The sequence below is a fragment of the Delphinus delphis genome, chromosome 5 (assembly GCF_949987515.2).
Source record: "Delphinus delphis chromosome 5, mDelDel1.2, whole genome shotgun sequence".
In the NCBI taxonomy this organism is placed as follows: Eukaryota; Metazoa; Chordata; class Mammalia; order Artiodactyla; family Delphinidae; genus Delphinus; species Delphinus delphis.
In genome coordinates this window covers 74,146,205-74,173,167 of record NC_082687.1, presented here as the reverse complement: position 1 = coordinate 74,173,167, position 26,963 = coordinate 74,146,205, and the positions used below count along the sequence as shown (strand labels likewise).

General features: G+C 41.7%; 1 protein-coding gene across 11 annotated transcripts in view; it reads right to left on the bottom strand.

Annotated features, from left to right (window-relative positions):
* APBB2 (amyloid beta precursor protein binding family B member 2) overlaps positions 1 to 2,676 on the bottom strand; it is a 375,435-nt gene extending 372,759 nt beyond the window's left edge. For all 11 annotated transcript variants that reach the window (XM_060012656.1, XM_060012655.1, XM_060012657.1 and 8 more), the window contains exon 1: positions 2,487 to 2,676. The gene's annotated coding sequence lies outside the window, so the exon portion shown is untranslated. The remainder of the gene's footprint in view (positions 1 to 2,486) is intronic.
* Positions 2,677 to 26,963: the final 24,287 nt, after the last annotated feature.

The following is a 26,963-nucleotide window of genomic DNA, read 5'->3' as shown; positions in this document are numbered from 1 at the left end:
CTGTCCACCTCCTCAGAGGGACTTTCTTGGGAAACTGACATTTATGTCAAAGATGCTGACACATAAGATATGTAAGAAGTTCAATATCAGACTTGACACATAGTAAATAATGAACAAATGCTATTTTCCTTAACTTGGGATAGGAAAATAACCATCACCCACATAAGTAGTAATATCTTCTTACAATACTTTACTAAAAGTCTGTCCTATGCCCCTGGAAAAGTTCAGGGGTTATATCATCAGGGTACTGAATATTTTAAAACTGTAACTGAAGAAGGCACAGAGAGACAACATTCCATTTCTCTTAAAAGACAAATTTAGATATCCTGAAATTAGGGTAATCAACATAACCCTGTTCTAGTACAATGGCAAGCCTTTCAGTATTAATTCCTGCTGTAACAGAAAAGAGAGGAAAAAAAAAAAGAACTTGATGTTTGTTTTTGTTTCTCTGGTGGCAGAAAAAAAAAAGTCATCAAAAAGTTGAAACATGACATAAAAAGAGTTAAGTTTTAAAATATTTTATCTCTGTACATGTGGATTCTTGCACTATTTAGTAGACTTTTCCTAGATGATTCTGTAGTCAGTATTCTTATTACTCCAGTTAACTGTAAAAAGCCAGTCTTTCACACTTCAGCTCATCAAGTTTTTCCACTACCACTTTATAAAAGTTTCAGAAAAGGGGACCCTGTTGGCTCCCTGCAGATGGATTACTTAGTTAAAAGTATCCTTTTGAAGAGAGAATGAAAGAAGTAAACACCTTCCCTGGAAAAGGATCTCAACTTTAGAGTTCTTTCTCAAAGGCCCTGAGCAAATATCTAGACCAAGCCCAGCCTAGGAAGACCCTGAGTCATTTTTCGAGGTCATATAGTAAGCCGATGACCAAAGGACAGCTATAGAAACCTTGCCATCTGTTTTCCCCAGGTGTTCTGACTACTGGACCATTGTACTCTACTGCCACCTGTGTTCTCTCAGCATTTCCCCCAGCGTGGACGTTCCTCATCCTCCTGACAAACGTCATCCTTTCAAAACAGTGCCCTTTCTAGGACTGTGCAAGTTACGATGAACAACTGTTGAATAAATAACTGCTTTCAAGCTACAAACTGAAAACACAACAAAGCGGCTTCATAAAGAAATCCCCCTTCCTGAAAGGCCATCTACCCGAATTCAGATATTCTTAATTATCATGGCCATTTAAAGACAAGATTTGAAGTATAAATCCATGACAAGAAAAATAAACCAAAGACTTTAGAGAACCAAATCCAGAATAACGGATCAGGATGCCACTGTCTGCTTTTTAAATCAGTGAAATATTAAAACAAATGACAAACCAGTGCCAACCTCACAAAGTTTCTTCATTTCTTGGAATTCAAACAGCACTGCTGGCATCATTTTATGATAATCCTTTAAGTATTTCACCTAAGTCATCAGGCGCAATGTAAAGCCAGTGACTGACGGACTTCTAAAAAACCTGCGCCCAGTCTTGTGTGAGCTTCCGACACTGACCTTATTCTCCTCTCAGTGTTGGTCCTCCCCAACCACTCAATCCATCCAAACCGTCTGGGACAGTCATGGCTCTAAACAGCGCTGAACTTGACTACAAAACGACTACAACTCTAAATCTGATTTCTTCAATGTATGATTTTTTTAAATCCAGGTCCCACGCTCCTTCGGCCCTTGGCCCCTGACCCCTCAGTTCTAGAACTCACCGCCGACATCAAGATCACCTTTCATTGTTTCTATGGGACTCCGCACCCCTCCCTCCGTCCAGCAATCTTTTTCATCGCACAAATGTCATTTCTAGCGTTCAACCCTCCATTCCGCCCGGCGGGCAGCAGAGGGGATTTCAGGACCAGCTTCCCTGACTCGGTCCCCTTCGCACAGCCATTTTCTAGTTAAAACGCTCCCTGCCTCCGAGGGGGAAATGAACTTTTCCCCCTTTGAATCCCCTATAAGCCAGCTCGGTCTTCAACTCCCCGGCAGGAGCGCGCTGCCGCACGGGGAGAGCCCAGCCGCACAGCGGAGGCCGGTGCCAGGGCAAGGGGGTGTGCGCTCTTCCCCGCCGGCGCCCACCCTCACTTTTCCCCTCCGCAGCCCCCGCCCAGCACCCCCTCCAACCCTGTCTCCCCCGCCCCAGGCCCTGCGAAGCCCCGGCTGCCGATGGAAAGAGGGCGCCGAGAAGCCAGAGGGAAGGAGTCAAGGAGTGAGCCCGCGGGCGCCGTGCCACCCAGCCCTGCGGCGCGGGCGCAGGGCGCACGGGACTCCGCAGCAGACGCCCGCTGCAGATGCGGTGGCAGCTGCTGCAGCTGTGGCTGCGGCTGGGCGAGCGGCAGTGGCCGCGCAGCCCTCGGGGCCGGGAGGAGAGGAGCAGCCGCCCCGGCTACGCGCAGCCACTCGCCGCAAGCTGCTGCCGCTGCCCGGGTCTCTCACCAGTACTCCCGGGCCGCCCCGGGGTCGAGAGCAAAAGCAAGGAAGAAAGCGGGGCTCACCGGCGGTTCGCGCGGCGCTCGCCTCGGCTCCGGCGCCCGGCAGCTCTGCTCCAATCTCGCCCTGCCAGGAGCGCCAGGATCAGCTGCGGGTACAGCGCACGAGCTTCCTACTTGAGACCAGGACTGGCTTTGGCCACTGAGCATGCCCAGTGCCGCTCCACGAGTCCCGCTCAGAGAGCGGCGCCGGCGAGATTCCACTTCTCCGGGCTTTGGCGGCGGCTGCGCGGAGAGGCTGGAGGAGCCCAACCGGGCGGGGGCGGATCCCGAGAAAGGCGGGGCCGGGGGCGGGGGCCTAGAAGGAGGGGGCGGGCCGCGCTCCTAGAGCGACCCCTACAGGCAGAGGCTTTGGGGCCTCTTGAACTCGCGCTCCCCTTATCTGAGAAGATGGCAGGGAGGAATGCGGGCCAGAGTGTCGAGACCCAAGGCGATGCATCCCGGTATGATAACCCCTCCATAAGGCTCGGCGTCTGTCTGCACCAAAAGGTAACCTTATCCCTGGCTAGTCTTTTCTCCCACATGTCTGCATTCCCTTATAATGGGAAAATGTCCTCAGATGAGAGCTGCCCAGGCCCATCCAGCTGCAACTTGTAGGTGAGACCTTCTCCTTCCTTCTGTCTCCTTATCTAGAACCCCAGGCATATGCCACACACACACACCATTTCTTGATATGAAAATCACAGCAAGATCGCCTCAAGGAAGAAGTACACCTGCAGGAGGGGGAAAACATAATTTCCTTTTCACCTCCAGGAATATTAACTAAATTTTAACCAATTTAAACAGACAAGCAAGATCCTGATAAGAATGGATACTCAATAGGTAGTAATCAGTGCTCTGCCCCAGACACTGTGAATAACGTCCCCAAGGCATCATTGGGGTTGCTCTTCACCTATGCGGTGGTCAAAGTTGAGCCTGCGTCAGAATCGCCTGGAGGGTTTTTGGAAACTGATTGCTGGACAGAGTCTCTGAATGTGTAGGTCTGTGGTGCGGCCCAAGCATCTGCACATCTAACAACTTTCCGGGTGCTGCTGGTGCTGCTGGTCTGAGGACCGCACTTTGAGAACCACTGCTCTACACACAGCCTTACCTACTATCTCCTTCAGGAGGATTGTGCTAAAAGTAATTTAATAGTAACGACAAAGTGATGGCTCCTCCTCACTCATCCTCTTCCTCACACCTCCAGAATGCACTCCTTCCTCAAACAGCAAACTCACACCCCACCGGTCCTTGTTCTTCATGAGAGGACTCAATGCAATTGGGGCCGGCATTACGTTTTTCCTTCGACGTCATAAATTTATTGAGGACCCACAAGATCTTATGGTTAGCCTGGGAATAGCAGTGAATAAAAAAAAAGCCTAGACCCCTGCTTTCATAGAGCTTAGTCCAGCGAGGTAGTCAGAAATCCATTAAATAATCACTCAGAAATGTCATTTCAAACATGAAGAGTGGGGCTTCCGTGGTGGAGAGTCCGCCTGCCGATGCAGGGGTCACAGGTTCGTGCCCCGGTCCGGGAAGATCCCACATGCCGCGGAGCGGCTGGGCCCGTGAGCCATGGCCGCTGAGCCTGCGCGTCCGGAGCCTGTGCTCCGCAGCAGGAGAGGCCGCGACAGTGGGAGAGGCCGCGACAGTGAGAGACCCGCGTACCGCAAAAAAAAAAAAAATATGAAGAGTGTTAGGAGGGAAATCTATTAGGTGTGTATAAAAGAGTGTATAATGGAACCCTGACGCACACTCGAGTGGGGTTGGAAGGAATGAGTGGTAGGGGGAAGCTGCCTTGTGGAAGAGGGGTTTCTGGCATTTGCACCCCCAAACCTCTGCCACAAACAATTTCCCTCAGACCAATCTGGAGGCCAACAATCACGTCACTCCTTCTGCAACGCAAAGACAATATTGCCACTGAGAAATCCCTATAAATCCATGAAAGTGCTCATCCTTGGGGCTGAGTCTCTGCACCCCAAGATACGCCTATGCAGTTCGTGCACCAAGGATAGTTGGGGGCCGCAGTTTAACCTACTTTGAGAAAATTCAGACTCTTAACTCTAACGCCTTTTAGTTCTAGCCTATGTCCTTCAGGCCTAGAGAGGCGAGGAAATTAGCCCAAGACCACCCCTTCCGTCAGCAGCAGAGACGGGACCCGCCACCGGCCTTCCAGGCAGGTCATCTTTCCGCAGGTACTCTATTCCCTCGAACTCCACAGCTCTCCAGGAGTCCGGCCCTACCATCCCCACTCTCGGGGGTCCGGGGCGGTGAACGGCGCTCGCCCCTGCAGGCTTGATCTCTTCGGGACCGGGAGGAAAACCCGCGGTGGAGTCCTTGGCGGCGGGGCGGGGCGGGGAGACGCGCGCAGGCGCAGTGGCCGCCAGGTTGGGCAGAGGAGGCGCCGGGCTCCACACCTGATGCAATCAGCCTTCCGGAAACGGGCCCCGCGGCCGCGCTCACGCAGGAAATGCTCCTGCGCCCTCTCCCGGCCGCTGCGCCACTCGCCTGCCTACGGAGCCTCCTCGCCGCTTGACTTCGTCCTGGGCGGAGGGCGACATTCGGCGATCCACAGGGGACCCGCAGGAGGAGTTGGGAAGTCACCGCCAGAAAAAGCAAAATCCCTGGCTGCCCCTAATAGTGACGTGGAAGCGGCCACAGAACGTTCCGTGGCTGCAGGAGGAAATTCCCTTAATGATGTATTTCCAGAGAGGATGGGGTTGGGAGGAGCTTTTAACCTTCCTTGCTTGCTTGCTTGCTTCCTTCTTTCGCTTCCCGACACACATTTTCTTTCTCCGTCACGGAAAGGAACGTTTATAGTCATAGCCGTTTTCAGGGAGTATGAAGAGGACTCCTGGCCACCCCCCCGCCGCGTTGCTTCATAAGTAACAGCACGTTAGCTCTGCTGCCTAGAGCCTTCCACCACGCATTTTACAAATAAGTCATTGGTTTCTTTGTACCTCATCATTTCGGTTTACAAAGAAAATCATTTTTCGTTTCACCGCCTCATGCAATTTTGATATCTATTATGTTTTTTTCCCCCGTCATGCTGACTCACCCATGAATTATTTTCCAAGGAAATGAAATATTCCAAGAGCATGTTTATAAAAGCACGGAAGTAAAAATTACCTGTTTACGTCCTTTGAGACCAAAGGGGAAAAGAAAAGTCAGATTCAAGGAATTTTATTTGGAAGGATACTTAGGAGATCATTCTAGAATCAAGTCTGGGTCAACTCTTAGATGCTGCAGAGGACCTGTGGCCCAAAGATGGCTTTTCCTAAACAGACAACTCAGCAGAAGTGGCACTTGAACACAGATTTCTTGACATCCCAATCTAATGAAAAAATACATTTGTTATTTGCATAAACACTAAACAAAGTGCAAGACTACATCACAATGCTTTCAGTCCAAAGGTTACCAAGTACAAAATCGATGGCAACAAAAGAGATCCTATTACTTGTTCCTATTTCTGAAGTCATTAGTCTTTAAAGAGTACTTGATTTATCCAACCACTATACAACCTATCTAGCTACTTCTAAGATAATCAGAGACTAGGCATTAAATATCTTAATTACAGTAGTACGACATTCTTCAGAACTTCCAGACATCGAGAAATCTTTTGAGTCAACATTTAGAGCTTTTAGTATTTTTGCTTGATCATGTGGTGTATGAACTAAGGTTAAACCAAGGGAATTTTAATGATCACAACAAAATATCAGGGTTAAGATTTTCCACTGTACTGATTTAAAGTACTTTATCAAAACAGAAATCAAAGTGAAATACAAAAATGACTACAAATAAGAATTTTCAGAACCCTACCCACTTTTTTATCTTGATGAATGTGTATTTCTTTTCTGGAATATTCTGACATTTAGAGAACTGGGAGAATACCTTCACTTATGCAAAAACAGAGTCAAGTAATGTCAAAACACAGAGGTGCAAAGTGCAAACATCACAATAAGGTACTATTTACAGAATAGGCAGCCTTTAGTGGGTGCTAAGCCAGTACCAGATACTGGCTAAGCATTTTACATAGGTTATTTAACTTAATCTTCACCATTACCCTATGAGTTAGTACTATTGTTATCCCTATGTTACAGGTAGTAAAAGTGAAGTTTGAGAATGTGAAGTAATTTAACTCAAGGCACAACAAACCGGTTCAGTGGCAGAACTTGGATTTGAACCCAGGTGTTTGCCTGGAGCTTGAGCTCTTAAGTAACACTCTATACAGAAAAATGTAAATACTGAGAAAATGACTGTGATTTTTGTCTCATATAAGAAAGGTAGCGGGGGGAATTCCCTGACAGTCCAGTGGTTAGGACTCCACGCTTTAATTGCCAAGAGTGTGGGTTCAATCCCTGGTTGGGGAACTAAGATCCCACAAGCCGCATGGTGCAGCAAAAAGAAGGGAAGGGAAGGAAAAAGAAAAGAAAGGAGTGGAGTATTGTACTTACTCTCCTTCCAAAAATAAGACTTGGTAAAATTAATTTGCTGTCTGCAGTAGGAAAGAACCTCTTCCTAATTAATGAATTACAGTCCCCAAACTTAGGACGAATCTTACCCACAGATACAAGGCAGATGATCAAATACCTAGTGATTTTTGGAGTTACCAACAAGGCCTCTCCTCTAATGGACTGTCTCCATGTCTGGCTGGTTTCTCTAGTTCTAAACTGTCCAATGTGATAGTCACTAGCCACATATGGTTTTTTAATTTATATTCATTATAATTAGAATTAAAATTTCAGTTCCTCAGTCATATTAGCCCCATTTCAAGTGTTCAATAGTCGTGTGGGCTAATGGCTACAATATTGGACAGTGCAACTATAAAATACTTCCATCACTGCAGAAAATTTTATTGGACAGTGCTGCTCTAGTCCTTTATCCCAATAGTGTAAGACTTTAATCTCCCCTCATTCTTAATCATTTCCTCCTCTGAAAGGAACCATGTTTTTAGCTCTATCTAGCTTTCCTCTGAGCTTTAGTCCTATTTTTCCAAACTAAAATTGTTGTCAGAGTATAGAATACCATCATGGAAAGATACCAGCTTTGGAGTAAAACTCTATTTCACATCCCAGCTCTTTTATTTATCATCTGTGTGATCTTGGCAAGTTACTCAACCTCACTGGACCTTGATTTTCTTATCTACAAGATGGGCATCTTAATCTTTTCATCATCGTTTTGTTTAGGGTTAAATGAAATAACACATATAAATCTTCTGGTAGGCCTCACAGAGATTTCCTTCCTTCCATTCCTATTTCAGTTAATGATATCACCAATTACTCAGGTTTCCAAACTAGAAATCTCAGTCATCTTCAATTCTTCCTTCCTCCTCCTTAACCACCTGCATCAAATTAGTCACCAAGCCCTGTTGCTTCCACCTCAGGGATGTTTCTCAAATCTGGGCCCTCCTCTCTGTCCCACTTCCACTGTCCTCACTGGCTTTTCATGCACTGTTTCAGTATCCTGCTGACTGACCTTAGGGACACTCATCACTCCCAGTCCAAGCACTTCCTCCGTGCTGCTGCCAGAGTAATCCTTCTAAAAAACGTTGCTGATGATGTCACTCCCTTTCCTTAAGACTACTGATGACTTCCAGTTGCTTAAGGATAAAAACTACTAAACCTAAGGACTCACATGACCGCCCCACCCCCACTCCATTTCAAACCTATATTCGGACTCCTCTACTACCAGCTTCCCTTTCGACCAGCTGTTCCCCACCTCCACGCCCCCAGTACACCCCCTGCACTGACAAATTCCTGGAATAGGTAATGGCCTTTCTTGTCTCTGCCCTTGCACACACCCTTCTCAAGCTGAACTGACCATTTTATGTATTCTGTACCTGGCAAAATCCTACTCATTCTTTCTTATTATCTCTAGTACAGAATCTTAGTCAACTCTCCTAGGAAAAAGTGATGAGCAGCTCATCCGTGACAGACGCCGTGTTCGGGCTACCCAGGTTTAAATCCTAGCTACACCACCATGCCACTGGTGGTTCTGGAAAAGTGACCTACCCTCTGCAACCTCAGTTTCCTCATCTGAAAAGGTTGATAATCATGGTATGTACAACTCAGTGTTGTTGAAAGTATATACTGAGATGTTGCACATAAAGCTCATAATAGTGCACCTGGCTCAGAGGTAAGCATTCAATATATATTACCTTAAAATTATTACTATTACGATCAATATTTATCTATTTTATCCTCTTGCCATTAGGTGGCTCTTGTTACATTTTAATTCAATTCTTTACTTTCAAGGATTTTTATATTTTACATTTATATTGGATTTTACATTAAATTAAAAGTGTTTTATTACAGAAGTAATTGATATTCATTGAACAAAATTTTGGAAACACTGATAACAAACAAAAAAGATGAAATTCTCTATTGTTTGAGACACTTCTTGGTTGCAAACAAAAGGAACCCTCTGTAGTTCATGTATCCAGAAAAAATTACTGGAGGGTTGTCATGTAGCCCACTGTATCAACATATAGATGGAGAATTGGTTCAGAAAAGGGTCAGGATCTATGGAAGCTGGCAGCAAAACACAGACCAGACTATGGCATACTATGTCACCAATTGCCCCACTCCACTGGTCACTTGCTGTGGCCACTATTCCTGTACATTGGCAACTTAGCATCACTGTCTCCCTATTCAAGTTCACAGGTGGAAATAGATAAGGTCACACGTCCATGTCTCAGCAGTCAGAAGGCAGAGAGAGGGAACGTTTGCCTCCCTTCAGATTCCCTATTGGGAGGTAGGGCCTCCCACAACCCAAATTCATACGATAAGGGATTCACCAAAAATGGAAAGAGGGCCTTATCCCCTCCCCAACTCTCCCACCCCGTGATGTGTTACCCATGCTTGCTCACTCACTGGCAAACATCATGTACTTCCATGCTTCTGTGCCTTTGCTTATGCTATTAACTTTAGACTCCCTGCTTTATTCATTCACCTTCTGCACTTTTCAAAATCATACTCCTTCTTTAAAGACCAAGATTCCTCCTTGAATGTACTACACATGTTATGAAACCGAGCAGGACACTGCAGGGCCCTCCCAGGTACAAAAGCTCCTCTGAGTCACCTGTTTCTTGTTTATAGAAAAAAGCTTTAGTCTCCTAGGCCTTCCCTGAATTCCAAAGAATAGGCACAAGCAGTTACTAATTAGAGAACTGAGAGAATGCAGAAACAAAGTAAAAGTTGTTAAACAAAAAATATAATGACAATAATTCAGCAAGAAAACAGAGTCCTACTTCCTCCTTAAGGGATATACATAACACTCTGACACTCTCTAAGTTGTTCTACAGGAACTAAGGCCCCCCGCCCCCGACCCACCCAGGTGGAGGATGGTGACTATAAGCATGTAGACCCCAGACCGGTTGGAACCCAGAAGATTGATGATTAAGATTCCTGAAACTTCACCCTGTTATTTCACCAACCAGATAGAAAAAAACACACACCCTGCAGCCCTCACACCAGTTCTTGCCTTTAAGAACCCCTCACTGAAAGCCACTGGGGATTTCAGGGCCTTTGAGCATGAGCCACTCACACTCCTTGCTGGGCACCCTACAAATAAATGGTGTGCTTTCCTTTAACACAACCTGGTGTCAGTAAGTTGGCTTTGCTGTGCAGTGGGTGAGTGGACGCAAGTTCGGTTCAGTAACAGTTAATTGCTCATTTCTTGATTCCAGAGCCTGACATTCCAGAGCCCCCCTACATACAGTTAGATGTTGTATGATTCTTTGTTGCTATACTGTGAACTCCTATTTCTGGGCTTATCACATAGAAGACACTTGATAAATATCTGTTCAATGAATGAAGAAAAGAGAAAATGAAAATTAGCTTTTATTAAGGTACTGTACTAAGCACTTTACAATTTTAACTCTGTTCATTCTCAATTTATAACTCAATTCTTCCTCAGGCTGTATCACCATTTTATAAGGGGAAACAGACACAGAGGCGTTAAGTTACTTTTCCAAGGTCACACAGCTATTAAAAGACAGAGGCAAAAAAAAAAAAAAAAAAAGACAGAGGCAGAATTTGAGCAAGGCAGTCTTGTTCCAGAGCTTAGGCTCTTACCTAATGAGATGTTATGACTCTGTGAAAGGTAGTATATGGTCCTTTTTCTAGGGAATTCCACCACAAATTTTGTTTTTGTTTTTGCTTTAAAGCCCTGACAGCTTCCTGGTAAGAGGAGAAAGCTAATTAAATTTCTCTGTAAATTTTCACTATTAAAAATATATTCAGTAAATTTTATAAACACTTATTCCATGGTTCTTGAACAATGATAATGGATGGACTTTATACAGGAATTCATAGAAACTCAATTTATTAGCACATCAGCACACAATAAAATTCATCACATTCTTTGTGTCTGCCTTTCCCCCAGGTTACCAAGAGTTGTTACTGCAGACTGTGGCATTTATTGAACTGACCCTGGCTACAGAGAATTTATGTTCTTATGCTCAGGGCAAACTCCATCACTGGCCATATGATATTCTCTCACCCCTTCTAAAATCCTTGTTTTGCTTATCTTCAGACAGTAGAAATTTTAGTCCAGAGTACCAATGTACCTGATATCTCACTATTAATCATCTGCACAGATAAAGGCTAGAATTTAAATCTTGTAAATGGAGGAAACCCATCACCTTCATGTTCAAAGGGTAAAACAAATAATACCATCCAATCTGGAAAAATACTGAATTTTAAATTTATATAAGCATAATTAAATAGAAAGGGGGAAATCTGAAATAAAGTTGAAAGACAAAAGGGGTTATAAAAGAACCAGAAATCATTAACAAGAGAAAAATGCTTCAGTCGTAGCAGAGATAGACAAGAACCATATTGCTAATTAGCAAAGGAATTGATAGTCTTCTGGATCAAGCAAAAAATTTGTCTTCTCCTTTCTCTACATGTTCCTGCCAGTACCTTCCACTTTTAAGCACCCCATTGCCTTGTCTACAAAAAGAATGCAAGTGAAGGAAGAAAGGAAGGAAAGGAGGGAGGGAGGGAAGGAGGGAAGGAGGGAGGAGGGGAGAGTGTCAGAGAGAGACAGACAGGACAAAAAGGGAAAATGGAGAAAAAGACCTAACGATCTCTTTGATGTAAAAGATTTTTTTATTATAAGTAAACATATGTAATTAATTTAAATGAAGCCTAGCTTCTTACAAATATCTGAGAGTATAAAAACAGAATTTGGGAGAAGAGGAATTACTACAGGAAAAAAGTATAATTAAAAGCAATAGCACAGAATTAATAACTAACATGGAGTTTAGACAATAGAAAAAAAAACAAGATTCTTGGGAAGGTCAGTTATATAAAAGGAAAGACTTCAGAGGGATATAACAAGTGCTCCATCCCTTGAGACATTTAAAAATTAACCTAGACAAAGAAATAGAACATACTTTGTAGAAAGCAATTCTTTCTGACAAGCTGGTAGATTATCTCTAATTGATTTTTCCACTTCTAATTTCTTTGAATCTCTGAAATGCTGTTCTTAGAAGACAAATGAGTTTTCTTTGAGGATGAATTTTCTGTCTTTATTTTAATGAAATGAGTTATGATTTCTCGTGAAAATAGTTTTCAAGACAATGACTTTGCAAGTAATAATTGTTATTTAGATTATAGAAGTTAAAAATCGAAGTTACAGGGCTTCCCTGGTGGCGCAGTGGTTGAGAGTCCACCTGCCGATGCAGGGGACATGGGTTCGTGCCCCAGTCCGGGAAGATCCCACATGCCGCAGAGCGGCTGGGCCCGTGAGCCATGGCCGCTGAGCCTGCACGTCCGGAGCCTGTGCTCTGCTACGGGAGAGGCCACAATAGTGAGAGGCCCGCGTACTGCAAAAAAAAAAAAAAAAAAAAAAAAAAAAAATCAAAGTTACAGACACCTGAAACTAACATAATATTGTATGTCAGCTATACTTCAATTAAAAAGGAAAAAAAAGTCAGTCACAACATTAGTAAACATGATAAAATACAATATATTTTCTTCCACTGTGCACTAGCAATAATCTTGAAATAAAATGCCCAAGATGTGGGGGACGGATAAATTAGAAATTTGGGGTTAACAGATACACACTACTATATACTGTGCTGTACACCTGAAACATTGTAAATCAACTATAGTGCAACAACAACAAAAAAAGTTCCCAAGAAGTGGAGGAATAGGATAGAGTCCAAAAACTGGAAAGGTGGAGCAGGCAAATATTCTACCATTTTTTACTTTTTTGTTCTAGCTTCATATCCTGTCTAGAAGGTTATCACTGAGAGAAAAACATTTAGTTCCATTGAAATTACATCAAATTTTGTATTATTATTTATTTATTTTATTTATTTATTTTTGGCTGCATTGGGTCTTCATTGCTGCACGGCGGCGAGTGGGGGCTACTCTTCGTTGCAGTGCACGGGCTTCTCATTGCGGTGGCTTCTCTTGTTGCAGAGCATGGGCTCTAGGTGCGCGGGCTTCAGTAGTTGTGGTGCATGGGCTCAGTAGTTGTGACTCGTGGGCTTTAAAGTGCAGGCTCAGTAGTTGTGGCGCACGGGCTTAGTTGCTCCGTGGCATTTGGGATCTTCCTGGAACAGGGCTCGAACCCGTGCCCCCTGCGTTGGCAGGTGGATTCTCAACCACTGTGCCACCAGGGAAGTCCCCAAATTTTGTATTATTGAATCATATAATAGTTTTGAGGAGATGGGGACAATATCATCATGTACATGTTATTTATTGTAAGAAAAGAACTAAATTAGAAATGTACCTTTGTTATATATCTTGATATCTGCTAGGGTAAGCCTCTCTTCTTTCTTCTGCTTTATCAAATCTGCCATAACCCTTCATTCACAATATATCTTCCTTATAAAATTTATAGTAAATGTATCATTTTGATGAAATATGTTTAGAATTTTGATTAGTATTATATTTCATATAGATTAATCTGTGGAGAACTGACATTTTTGCTCTATTGAATAATCTCATACATAAATGTATAACATTTTTCCATTTATTTAAGACTTCCTTATTTTAACAGTCTGTACATCTACTAAACTCTAAGCCCAGGAAAACCCATGCAATTTTTCAAGTTTGAGAATGATATTAGTAAGATGACTTGATTTTTTATATTGTCTTAAATCTGATGCTACTTTGGCTGAGACAAAACTCCTGCACAGAAGTCTATTGTTCTCCCTTTATTTTTCCTGGATTTGATCTTGAAAAAAGTCAGTGAGATGCAGAAAATCAGTCAAGCACATTGCCTTTGTCAACGTGACTTGTGTTTATATAAATCCAGTGTGGTTAGGATTATTAACCTCAATTCCAATGAGGTTTAAGATGACAGTGCCTCATTTATATTAATCTCCTAAGATTTGCAAGGGAAGTCACAAAGAAAAAATAAACAGATTTCTTTCTTTTAACCAGTGTTTTACACTGCTTACATTTAATAGTCCCTAGAGTAACCACTAAAAGAAAAAGAGACATGGCTAAAAGTACAATACATAAAGTAAGAGAGAACACTGAAAGTATTTAAATAATCCAAAAGAATATAGGAAAGGAAGAAGAGAGAACAAAACATAGGAAACAAGCAAAAAACATAATAAAATTGTGGACCTGTCTAGCCATATTAATAATTATATTAAATATAAGTGGTCTAAACACTCTAATTAAAAGACAATGATTCTCAAATTGGCTATAGAAATAGATGACCCAATTATATGCTATCTACAAGAAAGCCAATTTAAATATAATTATATAGGTAAATTAAAATCTTGGGGGAAATATATGATGAAAACTCTAGTCAAATGTTATTATTTTTCTAAAGCTGCCTTAACAAAATACCACAGACTGGGTGGCTTAAACATCAGAAATTTATTTTCCTCACAGTTCTGAAGACTGGAAGTTCAAGATCAAGTTGCCAGCAGGGTTGGTTTCTCCTGAGGCCTCTCTCCTTGGCTTACAGATCACTTCTTTCTCTCTTTTGTCCTCACATGACCTTTCCTCTGTGCAAGTACCTGCTTAGTGTCTCTTCCTCTTCTTATAAGAACACCAGTCATGTTAGATTGGAGCCCAACTATATGACTCCATTTAACTTTAATTACCTCTTTAAAGACCCTATCTCCAAAATATAGTCACATTTTGAGGTACTTGGGGGTTAGTGCTTCAATATATAAATTTGGGGAGTAGGGGCACAATTCAGTCTATGACATCAGAAGAAGGACTAGTTACATTTATATAAAATAAAGTAACTTCGGAACATGAAAAATTACCAGGGTTAAAGACAGACAATATAAAATGAGATATGGATTCATTTGTCAGTAACACAACAATCTTGATGTGTGTGCACCTAAAAATCCAAGGCCAAAAATACACAAAGCAAAAACTGATAGAAGTGAAAAGAGAAAGAGACAAATATACAATTATACATGGAGTCTTCAACACTCCTCTCTCAGTAGTGAGTGAAACAAGTAGACAAAAAATCAGAAAGGATATAAAAGATCTGGAAATTACACAACATTGTAAATCAACTATACTTCTATTTAAAAAAAGACTTGAATACTCTAGTCACCAACTTGGCTTAACTGAAATTTATAGAATAATCTGGCTAACAACAGCAAGATACACAAATGTTTCAAGTACACAGGAAAAACTGAAATCATCCTAAGCTTTTTCTCTGATCGTAACAGAATTAAACTAGAAATCACTAACAGATTATCTGGAAAATCCCCAAATATTTGAAAATTAAACAATGCACTCTTAAGTAATCCATTAGTCAAAGGAGAAACCACAGGAAAAATTAGAAAATAGTTTGAATGCAAATACAAAATATCAAAATTTGTGGGATGCAGCTAAGTGTTTAGAAGAATATTTATAGCATTAAATACTTTTTTTAAAAGGAAAATACTCAAACCAATAATCTAAGCTTTCATGCTAAAACAAAACAAAACAAAACAAATGACAATAACAAAAAACAACAAATTAAGCCCAAGGTAACTAGGAGATAGGAAATAACAGTATTAATAAAATAGAAATTGAAAAAATAGTAGAAAATATAAATGAAAATAAATGCTGGCTCCTTGACATAAATCAATAAAATTGGTAAGCCTCTAGTTAGACTGATCAAAGAAAAATAAAATTTATAAATTGCCAATATCAAGTTAATAAAAGAATATTAACAACTTTATGCTAATAAAGAGAAAAAAGAAAACTTGAAAAGCCCTATATACATTAAAGAAATTGAAAACTTCAAGCCACTAGTGAATTTTATGAAACTTTAAAAGAAGAAATAGTAAAACTTCTAAATAAACTTTTTCATAAAATAGAAAAGGAGGAAAAACTTCCTAACTCATTTTATGAAGCCAGAATCATTCTGATACCAAACCAGATAAACACAGACAAGAAAAGAGAACTACAGAGAATATAGGTATAAAATCTCTTAACAAAATTTTAGCAAATTGCCTCCAGCTGCACATACACATGTTGTTGTACCTGTGTGTGTGTTTGTATGTGTTAAACATATTAAAGGAATTCAGATTAGAAAGAAGTAAAACTGTCTTTATTTGCAAATGACATGATGATTTATATAGCTAATCCAATCGAATCTATAATGAAGCTACTAGAACCAAAAAGGAAATGTAAAAGGGTCACAGGATCCAAGGCCAATGCTCACACACACAAAAACTGAATTTCTATTTACAAGCAATGAAAAACTGAAATTTTAAAAAAATTATGGTAGCATCAAAAAAATTGTATTTCTGAGCTTCCCTGGTGGCGCAGTGGTTGAGAGTCCGCCTGCCGATGCAGGGGATACGGGTTCGTGCGCCGGTCCGGGAAGATCCCACATGCCGCGGAGCGGCTGGTCCCGTGAGCCATGGTCGCTGAGCCTGCGCGTCCGGAGCCTGTGCTCCGCAACGGGAGAGGCCACAATAGTGAGAGGCCCGCATACCACAAAAAAAAAAAAAAAAAAGAAAAATTGTATTTCTATTTACCAGTGATGATTGAAAGTTTTAAAAACATTTATAATAGCATAAAAATATCAGGAATAAAAATGATGAGAGATGTGTAAAAGCTATATACCTAAAACTACAAAATATTGCAAAGAAAAGTTAAAGAAAACCTTATAATTAAATGAAGAGATATACCATATTTGTGGAATGGAGGAATCAATTTGGTAAGGTGGCAACGACCCCTATGTTGTTCTATAGATTCAATGCAATCCCAGCCAAAATCCTAGCATACTTATATAAAGAAATTGACAAGGGCCTTCCCTAGTGGTCTAGTGGGTAAGACTTTGCACTCCCAACGCAGGGGGCCCAGGATTGATCCCTGGTCGGGGAACTAGATCCCTCATGCATGCCGCAACTAAGAGTTCGCATGCTGCAACTAAAGGTCCCACATACCACAACTAAGACCCAGTTCAGCCTAAATAAATTTTTAAAAAAGAAGAAGAAATTGACAAGCAAATATGAAATTTATATAGAAAGGTAAAGGACTTAAAAGAATTTCTTTAAAAAGCCACTACCACATTTTAAGTTTTTATTATAGCAGCACCCCATTTCCAGGTACCAATGTCTGTTTTCCTTATGAATTGCCATGTAACAAATTACCCCTTGCAGCTGAAAATCACAACCACTTATTGTCTCACCATTTCTTTGGGGAAAGCATCTGGGTGCATCTTAGCTGGATTCTCTCATGAGATCACAGTCAAGCTGTTAGCTGGGACTGCAGTCATCTGAAAGCTGGACTGGGGAAAATCTGCTTCCACACTTGCTCACATGATTTTTGGCAGTCCTCAGTGTCTACCTGGATGTTGGCCAGAGACTTCAGTTCCTTCTCATGTGAGAAGCCTGAGTATCTTCATGACATGGGACGTGTCCGCTGGATTCCCCTAGAGCAACTGATCCAAGAGAAAGGGCAGGAGGGAGAGAGAGAGAGGCCAAGACAGACCAGGAGAGACCAAGACAGATGCCATTGTGTTTCTTACGGTTTATTTTTCATTAAATAATATTAGAAGAATTCATGCATTTTTATCAAATATCATATTTTTCAAGAAAGAAGAGGTTTTAACTTTTTTCCATGAGAAAACTATAGGGTTTCATTTTAGACAAACGATAATAATAAGATTCATAAAATAAAAATGAGCATTTACTATGTCCCACTCCACTGAACACAGAGGTTAAGACGATGGTCTTTGGCACAGACTGTCTGGTGTTGCCTTTCTGATCCACCACTTACTGGTTATGTGTCTCTGGGCAAGTTATTTAACTTTCTGTGCCTCAATTTCCTCATATATAAAATGAGGGTAATAATAATATTTACCTCATAGAGTTGTTATGAAAATTAAGTGGGTCACTAAGGTGCTGGCATTTTGTCAGATTTAGCTAATATCCATATTAGGTAGTATTTACAAATATCACCTCATTTAATACTCAAAATACCCTAGGAGGTAAGAACAATTATTATTTGACTTCATAGGTAAGGCAGTTGAGCCTTGGAGATGTAGGTTAAGTAACTTACCTAAATGTATACAAATGAGTGGCAGAACTGAGTTCTATGCAATTCTCCGGCCAGAGGTTACTTAAAGTAAATAAATAAGAAGTCCCAGATGTGGGTGAAAAGGATCAAAAGTGCAGGTAGAATCTAGATTAGAGAACTCATTGGCAACTGTAATTGTTCGGAAGTTATTGTAAAAGAATATTGAAATAGAAGAAATTTTAGAGTACCATCAAATCACCGTATAGTTCTTACAGGAAAAGTGAACATAGAATATCAGATAGTAGATAACCTGGCAAGAATATAAGGAAGCAGAGGAAAGACATTTGAGAACCTGCCACCCATCTCCAAAGTCTGACCAACTGACATTGGGGTCCCTTTTCTATGCTACTAAGTTGGAATGGTTCCAATAACCAGAATTGCTTTGCATTAAATACCCATCTGCCACTCAGGGTGTGGTAGACATTAGGCCTGTCCACAAATATTCCAGTTGTCCTCCTCCTGGGAATATGGTGGAACTACATTTCCCACCCTCCTTTTAAATCAAGTATCACCATATGACTTGCTTTGTCCAGTGAAACATGAGTGGAAATGATGTGTGTCAGTGCCAAGCGGAAACTTTAAGAACTAATATGCCTTGTGCTCATGTCCAGGTGATACCTCCTTCAGCCCGGATCCTTGAGGGGCTATAGTGAGCAGAGCCTCCCTCTGACCTTCTTTGGACATGTAGTGTGAGCAGGTGGTAAACCACTGCTGTTTTAAGCCACTGGGATTTGAGGGGTTGTTTGTTACCCCAGGATAACCCATCTACTCTGCCATGATTATGCACGGTTTCAAAACCTTCTTTGTAAGAATTGTAGTATCTACGAAACTTTAGTGCAGAAAACATTTTGTTGAACTCTATTGCTAGTTTATAAGGTACCAAAAGTACCTACAGCTAGTATTTAGCTGCTTATAAACTGTAGCATCCCTGGAACTGAAGCCATCCTTGGTCCTGAAGGAGAGAGCTCCTTAGCTTTTAAGGCTCTTCCGCACTGGGTCAGTTGTCCTGCAACATAAACCATCAAAAGTCAGCAGAGCTTACAGTAAAGAAAGCCAACACTAAACATTATATATGTTAGAGTGGTAAAGTTCCTGTTGGATTATAGTCATCAGAAAACAAACACACTGGCTCCTGTTTTCATCATTTAAAAAACAACAGTATAGCACAGGGAACTATACTCAATATCTTGTAATAACCTGTAATGGAAAAGAATCTAAAAAAGAATATATAGATAGATAGATATAGATATATCTATATATAGATAGATAGATCTGAATCACTTTGCTATATACTTGAAACTAATACTACACTGTAAATCAACTATATTTCAATAAAAAAAGAAAAACTTTGTTAAACACCCACTCACCCCCAGGGTACAAGAATGTCAAAGTTGGGTAAGACCTGTCAACTGTATATCCATGTTGTAATGTAATCCTGGGATGACACAGTTGGTTACCTGAAAGTATCCATTTTTGTACTAATTTATAACCCTAGTAAAACAAGGTGGCCTGAAAACATCAACAACAAAAAAATAGAAAACAACTAAACCTGACAGAGATTGGAGAGATGACATCAAGCCAGGAACACCAAGAGAGGAGCGTAGAACAGATTCCCCCTCAGAGCCCTCAGAACGAACCAGCCCTGCTGACACCTACCCTCCAGAACTGTGAAGGAATAAATTTTTGTTGTTTTGAGCCATCCAGTTTGTGGTATTTCATTATGGCAGACCTAAGAAACCAATACACCCATCCACTCCAAATAAAGACCTTTCAAAATAGATAAAGAGCATACAGAAAAACTTTTATTAACATAAACTAATGTCTCTAAACTTTAGAGATTGTCGAAGGTATCAAAGACAAAATAAAGTCTAAAACATTCTTGCAAAACATTATCGTCTTTTTCTGAGGAGACACATTGATGACACACACTAAAAAAAAACCTCCCTAGGTTCAGAGTTATTTTACCTCCATTTTATTTCAGTATTGATTTTGCAACAATATGTAGAACGAACAGCACATCTGATAAATGGATCCCCCAAATGTCATTTGCAGTAACAAGAGAGGCACAATAAATGTCTCACATTTTAGAGTACAATTTCCCTCAGGTGTTAGCCTCACACAGTCTTCTATGTGTATAATATAATTAAAGCTGCTGCCAGGGGTTTAGAGGAGGGGGAAATAAGGAGTTATATTTTCAGAGTTTCATTTTTGCAAGATGAAAATAGTTCTAGAGATGGACAGTGGTGACGGGTGCACAACAGTGTGAACGTACTTAATGCCACTGAACTATACACTTAAAAACGGTTAAGAAGAAAAATTTCATGTTATGCATATTGTACCACAATTTAAAAAAAATTTTTACAGAAGTACATTGAAAATAAAGAAATAATACTTTTTCACTGTATTCAAGAGTGTAGATATATACCTCATACAATAATCTATATTTACAAAATAATTCCCACTTTTTCATTGGTGTTGCGGAGTAGAAAGACTTTTATTGAAGAGGACCACCACCACATTAGTCACGGTACTTTGAGTTATAGGGCCAGAGCAGACTAGGGCAAAAGAGAGAATGCATTGGCACATATAACTAGAGAGTTTGGGTGTAGGCTGGTGATGACTGGGACCAGTGGATTCCCAGGATATCATCAGAACTGGGTCTTTCTCCAGCTCCATGTCCTGCCTCCCTGCTTCTGTCTGGGCTGAATCACCCTCTGGTAGAACCTCTCCCCATTATGGCATCCAGCTGCTCCAGACTGCACTCTCCTGGCCAGTAATCCCAGCAGCTTTGGCCAGTCCTGGAATTGAGAGCCTGGCTTAAGGCTCCTGCCCATCATGAAGCCAGAAACGTCAGGGAGTGAGGGAGTCCAGCCCCACCAAAGCAAACGGCTGGGAACTAGTGAGGGTGTCTTTCCCCTCCCCATAAAAAGGATGTGCTGTTAATAAAAGGGGAATGAATGCTAAGTAGGCAAAAACAACACATGTCCACTACATGAACCAATTGAATGTCCTCTAAAAATAATGTCAGATAATTACATTTGTTAAATATGTAGAAACAGCCTCTATACCCTCAAGCTACTATATGTCTCCCTAGCTGGTTATAATTATCCACAGGTATGTCCAATTCTCTTAGACTGGAGAAAACACAGATAGAAATTAGGAGAGATTAACCCAAAAAGTAAAAAAAAAGAAAAAAAATTAAAGTGGGTAAGTTCTTTTAACCAGGGTCTGTACATAAAGTAGCTAAAAAACTCTGTGATGAGCACAGTAGCTTCTATTCCCCAATCCTCACAACCGCTTCAATGAGAGAAAGATCCTTCCTAAAAGTCAGCCTGGGAAGGTATCTGTGTCAGGCTGGTCCTCCTTCCCATCTTCCCTTTCACGGTCACTCTTCATCTTCTTTACAAAAGAAAGGCACGTGTCTGTCCCAACCTGATTCTAACTCTGGTGTATTTCCTCAGGTGTAAAACTAAGCAAAGGTACAGTTCAACATGCTGCCAGCAGTGCTGAAGTCGTTAAAGACTATAAAAGCTGTGTTGGTGTACAAGTCCTGTGATTCTGATTCTTTGCAGTTAAAATTGAGGGAATGAATCATCAGCTAATAGATGACTGAACATAATCTTTATATGATTTTGGCATATAACTTAGATGAAGTGCAAAAATTGTAGTGGCATTGGTACAACAGAATTCCTTCCATTCCCATCTATTCTTTTCATGTGAATAAGGTTTCTCCAAGCTATATCTGTAACACCGAAAAACGAATGGAATTGATGTCAAGCCCTGTCTCAATAGTAGAAGAAAAAGTTTTACTATCATTACTATTAAACCTTCTAGCAATAGTAGTACCTTTATTCATCCAAAATACATAAATTAATTTTTTAAAATGCAGCCTCATTCATCTCATTGAGATGCACTTCCAAAAACATTTTTACTTTTTATGTTTAATAATTATTCATAAAATTTGTAACATATGGGCTTCCCTGGTGGCGCAGTGGTTGAGAGTCCGCCTGCCGATGCAGGGAACATGGGTTCATGCCCTGGTCTGGGAAGATCCCACATGATGTGGAGTGGCTGGGCCTGTGAGCCATGGCCGCTGAGCCTACGCATCCGGAGCCCGTGCTCCGCAACGGGAGAGGCCACAACAGTGAGAGGCCTGCATACTGCAAAAAAAACAAACAAAAAAAAAAATTTGTAACATATGTATGGTACTTTAATTAATAATCTGCTGGTAGTAATAGTAACTCAAACTAGGAGATACTTTAAAATATTTACAGACTTAGGTCACAGGAAATAAAAATAAAATTTAATTTCTGTATTGCAGAGAATTATGCTAGAATGATAAATAAAATACTGTTAGGGACAAAAATACATTACACTAGGATAAAATTTTCTGGGAGAAATGGAATGGAAATATGAAATAAAGAGCAAAAAGGGACAATATAAGATTTCCAACTATTAATGAACAGCTGGCTTAAGTATATTAAAAATACATGATAGTGAGTATCAAATTGCTGTGATATTTAATTCTTTTGAATACATTTAAAAGAATAATACTTTATAAATATATCTAATGCACCAGAAATTATATTCTTTGCATTGCTTTAAACTTGAGAAAAAAAATTTTAGATGTCAATTTAAAAATGTGTGAGGGGAGGGCTTCCCAGGTGACGCAGTGGTTGAGAGTCCGCCTGCCGATGCAGGGGACACGGGTTCGTGCCCTGGTCCGGGAAGATCCCACATGCTGCAGAGCGACTAGGACCGTGAGCCATGGTCGCTGAGCCTGCGTGTTCGGAGCCTTTGCTCCACAATGGGAGAGGCCACAACAGTGAGAGGCCTGCGTACCGAAAAAAAAAAAAAATGTGTGAGGGGGGTACATTGTTTATACATGTAATAAAAGTGTATAAATGTAGTCCATGCTAGCCAAAAATACTTGAAGAACACTGATCTAAAGGAAGAGACAAGATGTATACTCAGAAAGAAAGTAATACAATAAGGAAACATATGAATCCTAAGGGACCCCACGTAGAAGAAGATACATATGCTTAGGAAACCGTCATATATGTAGTGGTTTGAGAGAAGGTAAGGTTCCCCCGGGTAGAGGCAGGCTGGCTGCCAAACCTGGATCAGAGTTCCAGCTTTTAGTCACAGAGACTTAGTTTGGTCAGAATACCTTATAGTTAATACTTCATATTCACCACACCGGCAGATTACTTAATTTATAGTAAGAACTGCAACTATCACGCTCAGTACGATGTGATAGAAACCAAATTATATACAAGCAGAAGGTCATTTGCTAGGTCTGGTGGAATCAGAAGAAGGGATGAGAGTGGTGTATCAGATGGCAGCAGGTGGACCCCTGCCACGGGCACTGGAGGACTCCAATTCAGGGGTCAGGCTGTAGGCATGGGCAGGGCTGGGAGGGATTCTGCCACCTTCTGGCTTTTGGGGCTTCCTGGTTTATGCTAGGCCATGCTTTTTCAGACTGATTTTATTAGAACACTAGGAACATATTAATCATAATCAAATTCCAATCCTCCCTCCTGCATTTGACCTGCTGACCACCTAAACTGAAGTTTCTTGGCAAACCCATTCCTCATTTACACATTTACAGACAATATCTGGCCTTCTTCTAACATAAGATGGATTATATCCATTATGTGTGGATTTTTTCTTGTTTAAATATCAGGTAAGGACTTCCCTGGTGGCGCAGTGGTTGGGAATCCGCCTGCCAATGCAGGGGTCACGGGTTCAAGCCCTGGTCCGGGAAGATCCCACATGCCGTGGAGCAACCAAGCCCGTGCGCCACAACTACTGAGCCTGCAAGCCACAACTACTGAGCCCATGAGCCACAACTACTGAGCCCCCATGCCACAACTACTGAAGCCCGCGCGCCTAGAGCCTGTGCTCCACAACAAAAGAAGCCACCACAATGAGAAGCCCATGCACCGCAATGAAGAGTAGCCCCGGGCTTCCCTGGTGGCGCAGTGGTTGAGAATCTGCCTGCCAACGCAGGGCACATGGGTTCAAGCCCTGGTCTGGGAAGATCCCACATGCCGTGGAGAAAATGGGTCCGTGAGGCACAGCTACTGAGCCTGCGCGTCTGGAGCCTGTGCTCTGCAACAAGAGAGGCCGCAACGGTGAGAGGCCCACGCGCCGCGATGAAGAGTGGCCCCCGCTCGCCGCAACTAGAGAAAGCTCTCGCACAGAAATGAAGACCCAACACAGCCATAAATAAATAAATAAACTTATTTAAAAAAACAAAATATATTAAAAAAAAAAAAGAGTAGCCCCCACTCGCTGCAACTAGAGAAAGCCCGTGCACAGCAACGAAGACCCAACACAGCCAAATAATAAATAAATTAAAAATAAATAAATAAATAAGTATCAGGTAAAATTTTATTTAGAAATCTTTGTGGGAATCGAGATGATGGGGATCTCATTCCCAGATATCATCTATAAAACATGTAATAAGTGCAATTATAAAATTAACATATGAGAAGAAGAAAATTGAGCATATGAATTTTGCAAAATAGGGCTAATTAAGACCACTCACACTGCCCTGTACTAATCACAGCCACTTTGAAGACACTTGGCTAAGAAGGAAGCTTAATTAATTCAGCACACATTTATTGAGCTCCAACTCATGTGCTGAAGCATGCCAAGATGAGGGGATAGTGTTACCAAACGCAAGTTTGTGTGTTCCACACACAGTGAGGCCAAACAAACTGAAACGGAGCTTGGAGCAGACAAAGGATTATTACAGGGACGAGAAAGGAGGACGGGTGTTCAAAACCTCCGACACCCTGAAGGGTTACAGCAAAGCATTTTTAAAGGCAAGGTGAGGGAGGGGCATCCCAGGGTAGGTGATCACCTCCTGCACAATTCTCTGATTGGTTGATGGTGATCAATCCTGAGGTGCCAGAAGGTCTGGGGGCTATGAGCTCAAGATCATCAAGCAGTTAATTTCTTCCATTTGGTGGTGGTTTTAGCATCTGAAAAACTCAGGAAATATGCATTAGATATTATTATCTAGGTACTTCAGAAAGGAGCTAAAGCAGAGGATATGGGGTAGAGGTCTGTCCCGGGAAGGCCCTATAGGGTCCTGCTCAATTACAATAGGAAGAGAATTAAGGCAGACTCTGCTATCAAGCCCTCACATGTAAGCAGATAATTCTCATACCGCGTGATAAATGTACAATCAAGGAATAAAAGAGGGTTATAGGAGCACAGTGGAAGGGAGTGAGGGATGGGCTTCACAGAAGAGACATTTTGTCTTTGTCTTGAAGGAAGAGTGGAAACTTACTAGGAGGATACAACCAATATTGAGAGTATAATTGGTATCTGGAAACCTGCAAGGGCATTGCCTATTTTGAGAACGCTGAAAGTTCAGTGTTCCTGGAACTTAGGGTTTGGTGGGAGGTGCAGAAAGTAAAGGAAGTTTGGATTCTACCAATCTGCAGTGGGAGTATGAATATGATTTCACATGGATTGGACCTCTGGGCAAGCAGGGAAGTAGCACTTTTTAGGAGACCACAAGCCTAAGAGAGGGCACCCCAATAAGAAGTTACAATTCCTTGCCTGGTTTCAGGATCAGATTGTTTTCAGACCTAGACTCATTGACTGAGTCCCCAGGAATAAGAATCCTGCAGCACCATGGTGAGTATGCATGGTAATGATAACCTGGGTCCCTCTTAAAAGGGACCCATGGATATTTACTTACATAAATGTACACTGCGGAAAAGGTAATATACAGACCTTTCAAGGACTATTGGACACAGGCTCTGAATTGAATTGCTACCTTATCACAGCCCCTGTTAGAGTAATAAAAGGAGATCTGACCAAGGCCTGGCTTACAGTGGGTCCACTAGGTTTGCAAACTCACCCAGTGATCATTTCTCTGATTCTCAAACGTAAAATAGGAATTTACATATCTGGCTGCTGATGCAATCCCCTCATTGGGTCCTTGGCCTGTGGGCTAAGAGGTCTGAAACCATAATTCCTTGGCTAAGATAGTAAATCAAAAACAATATCATAGTCTGAGAGTGGGTGATGGTGGAGATTAACGCCACCCTTCAGGATCCAAAGAATGCAGAAGTGGTGGTCCCCATAATGTCTCCAATTCAGCGGTCCACCCCCTGCAAAAACCAAATGGATCCTGGAAGATGACTGTAGACCACAAGTAGTAGCTTTACCGTAACTGCCTGTCAGATGTGGTATCTCTGCTGGAACAAATTACTATGGCCCCAGTTACATGGTGTGCAGTCATTGATTTAACAAATGTGTATTTTTCTATTCCAATCCAAAAAGAAGGGCAGAAACAGTTTGCATTCACATAGAATTGGCAACAATATACACTTATGGTTTAGCCCCAGGGCTATGCTTCTTTTCTCATCTTCTATCATAACACAGTGTGAAGAGGTCTAGACTTTCTGGACATCCCACAGGACGTCATGCTGACCCATTACAGTGACAATATTATGTTGATAAGGCCAGATGACCACGAGGTGCTGGCACACTGAATGCTTTGGTGAGCCCTTGTCATGGTGCCATTCCCCAGGGAGACCAACCAGTCATGTGGTGGCAGCATGTTGACTACATTGACCTCCTTCCATCGTGAGAGTGACAGCAGTTCATTCTCATAGAAACAGGCATGTATGGTTGGTATGGCTTTGCCTTTCCTGCCGGCAAGGCTTCATCCCACACCGCTATCTGAGGACTTATGGCTTGTCTGATTCCTCCTGGCGTGGGAACACAGCAGGCCAAGACCCACTTTATAGCAAAGGAAATGTGGGAGTGAGGTCAAGACGGAGGCATCCACTGATTGTGTCCCCAACCATACAAGCTGGATGTTGCCGGCATGATGGAGCATTCACACAGCCCAGCAAGACAGCACAGCCAACAATTGAGAGGCACAAAGGCCGCTGCCTTGTCCCAGAGGAAGAACGGTTCTGCAGGGTGGTTCATGCTCCGCAGCGTTCCCCTGTGGATCAGG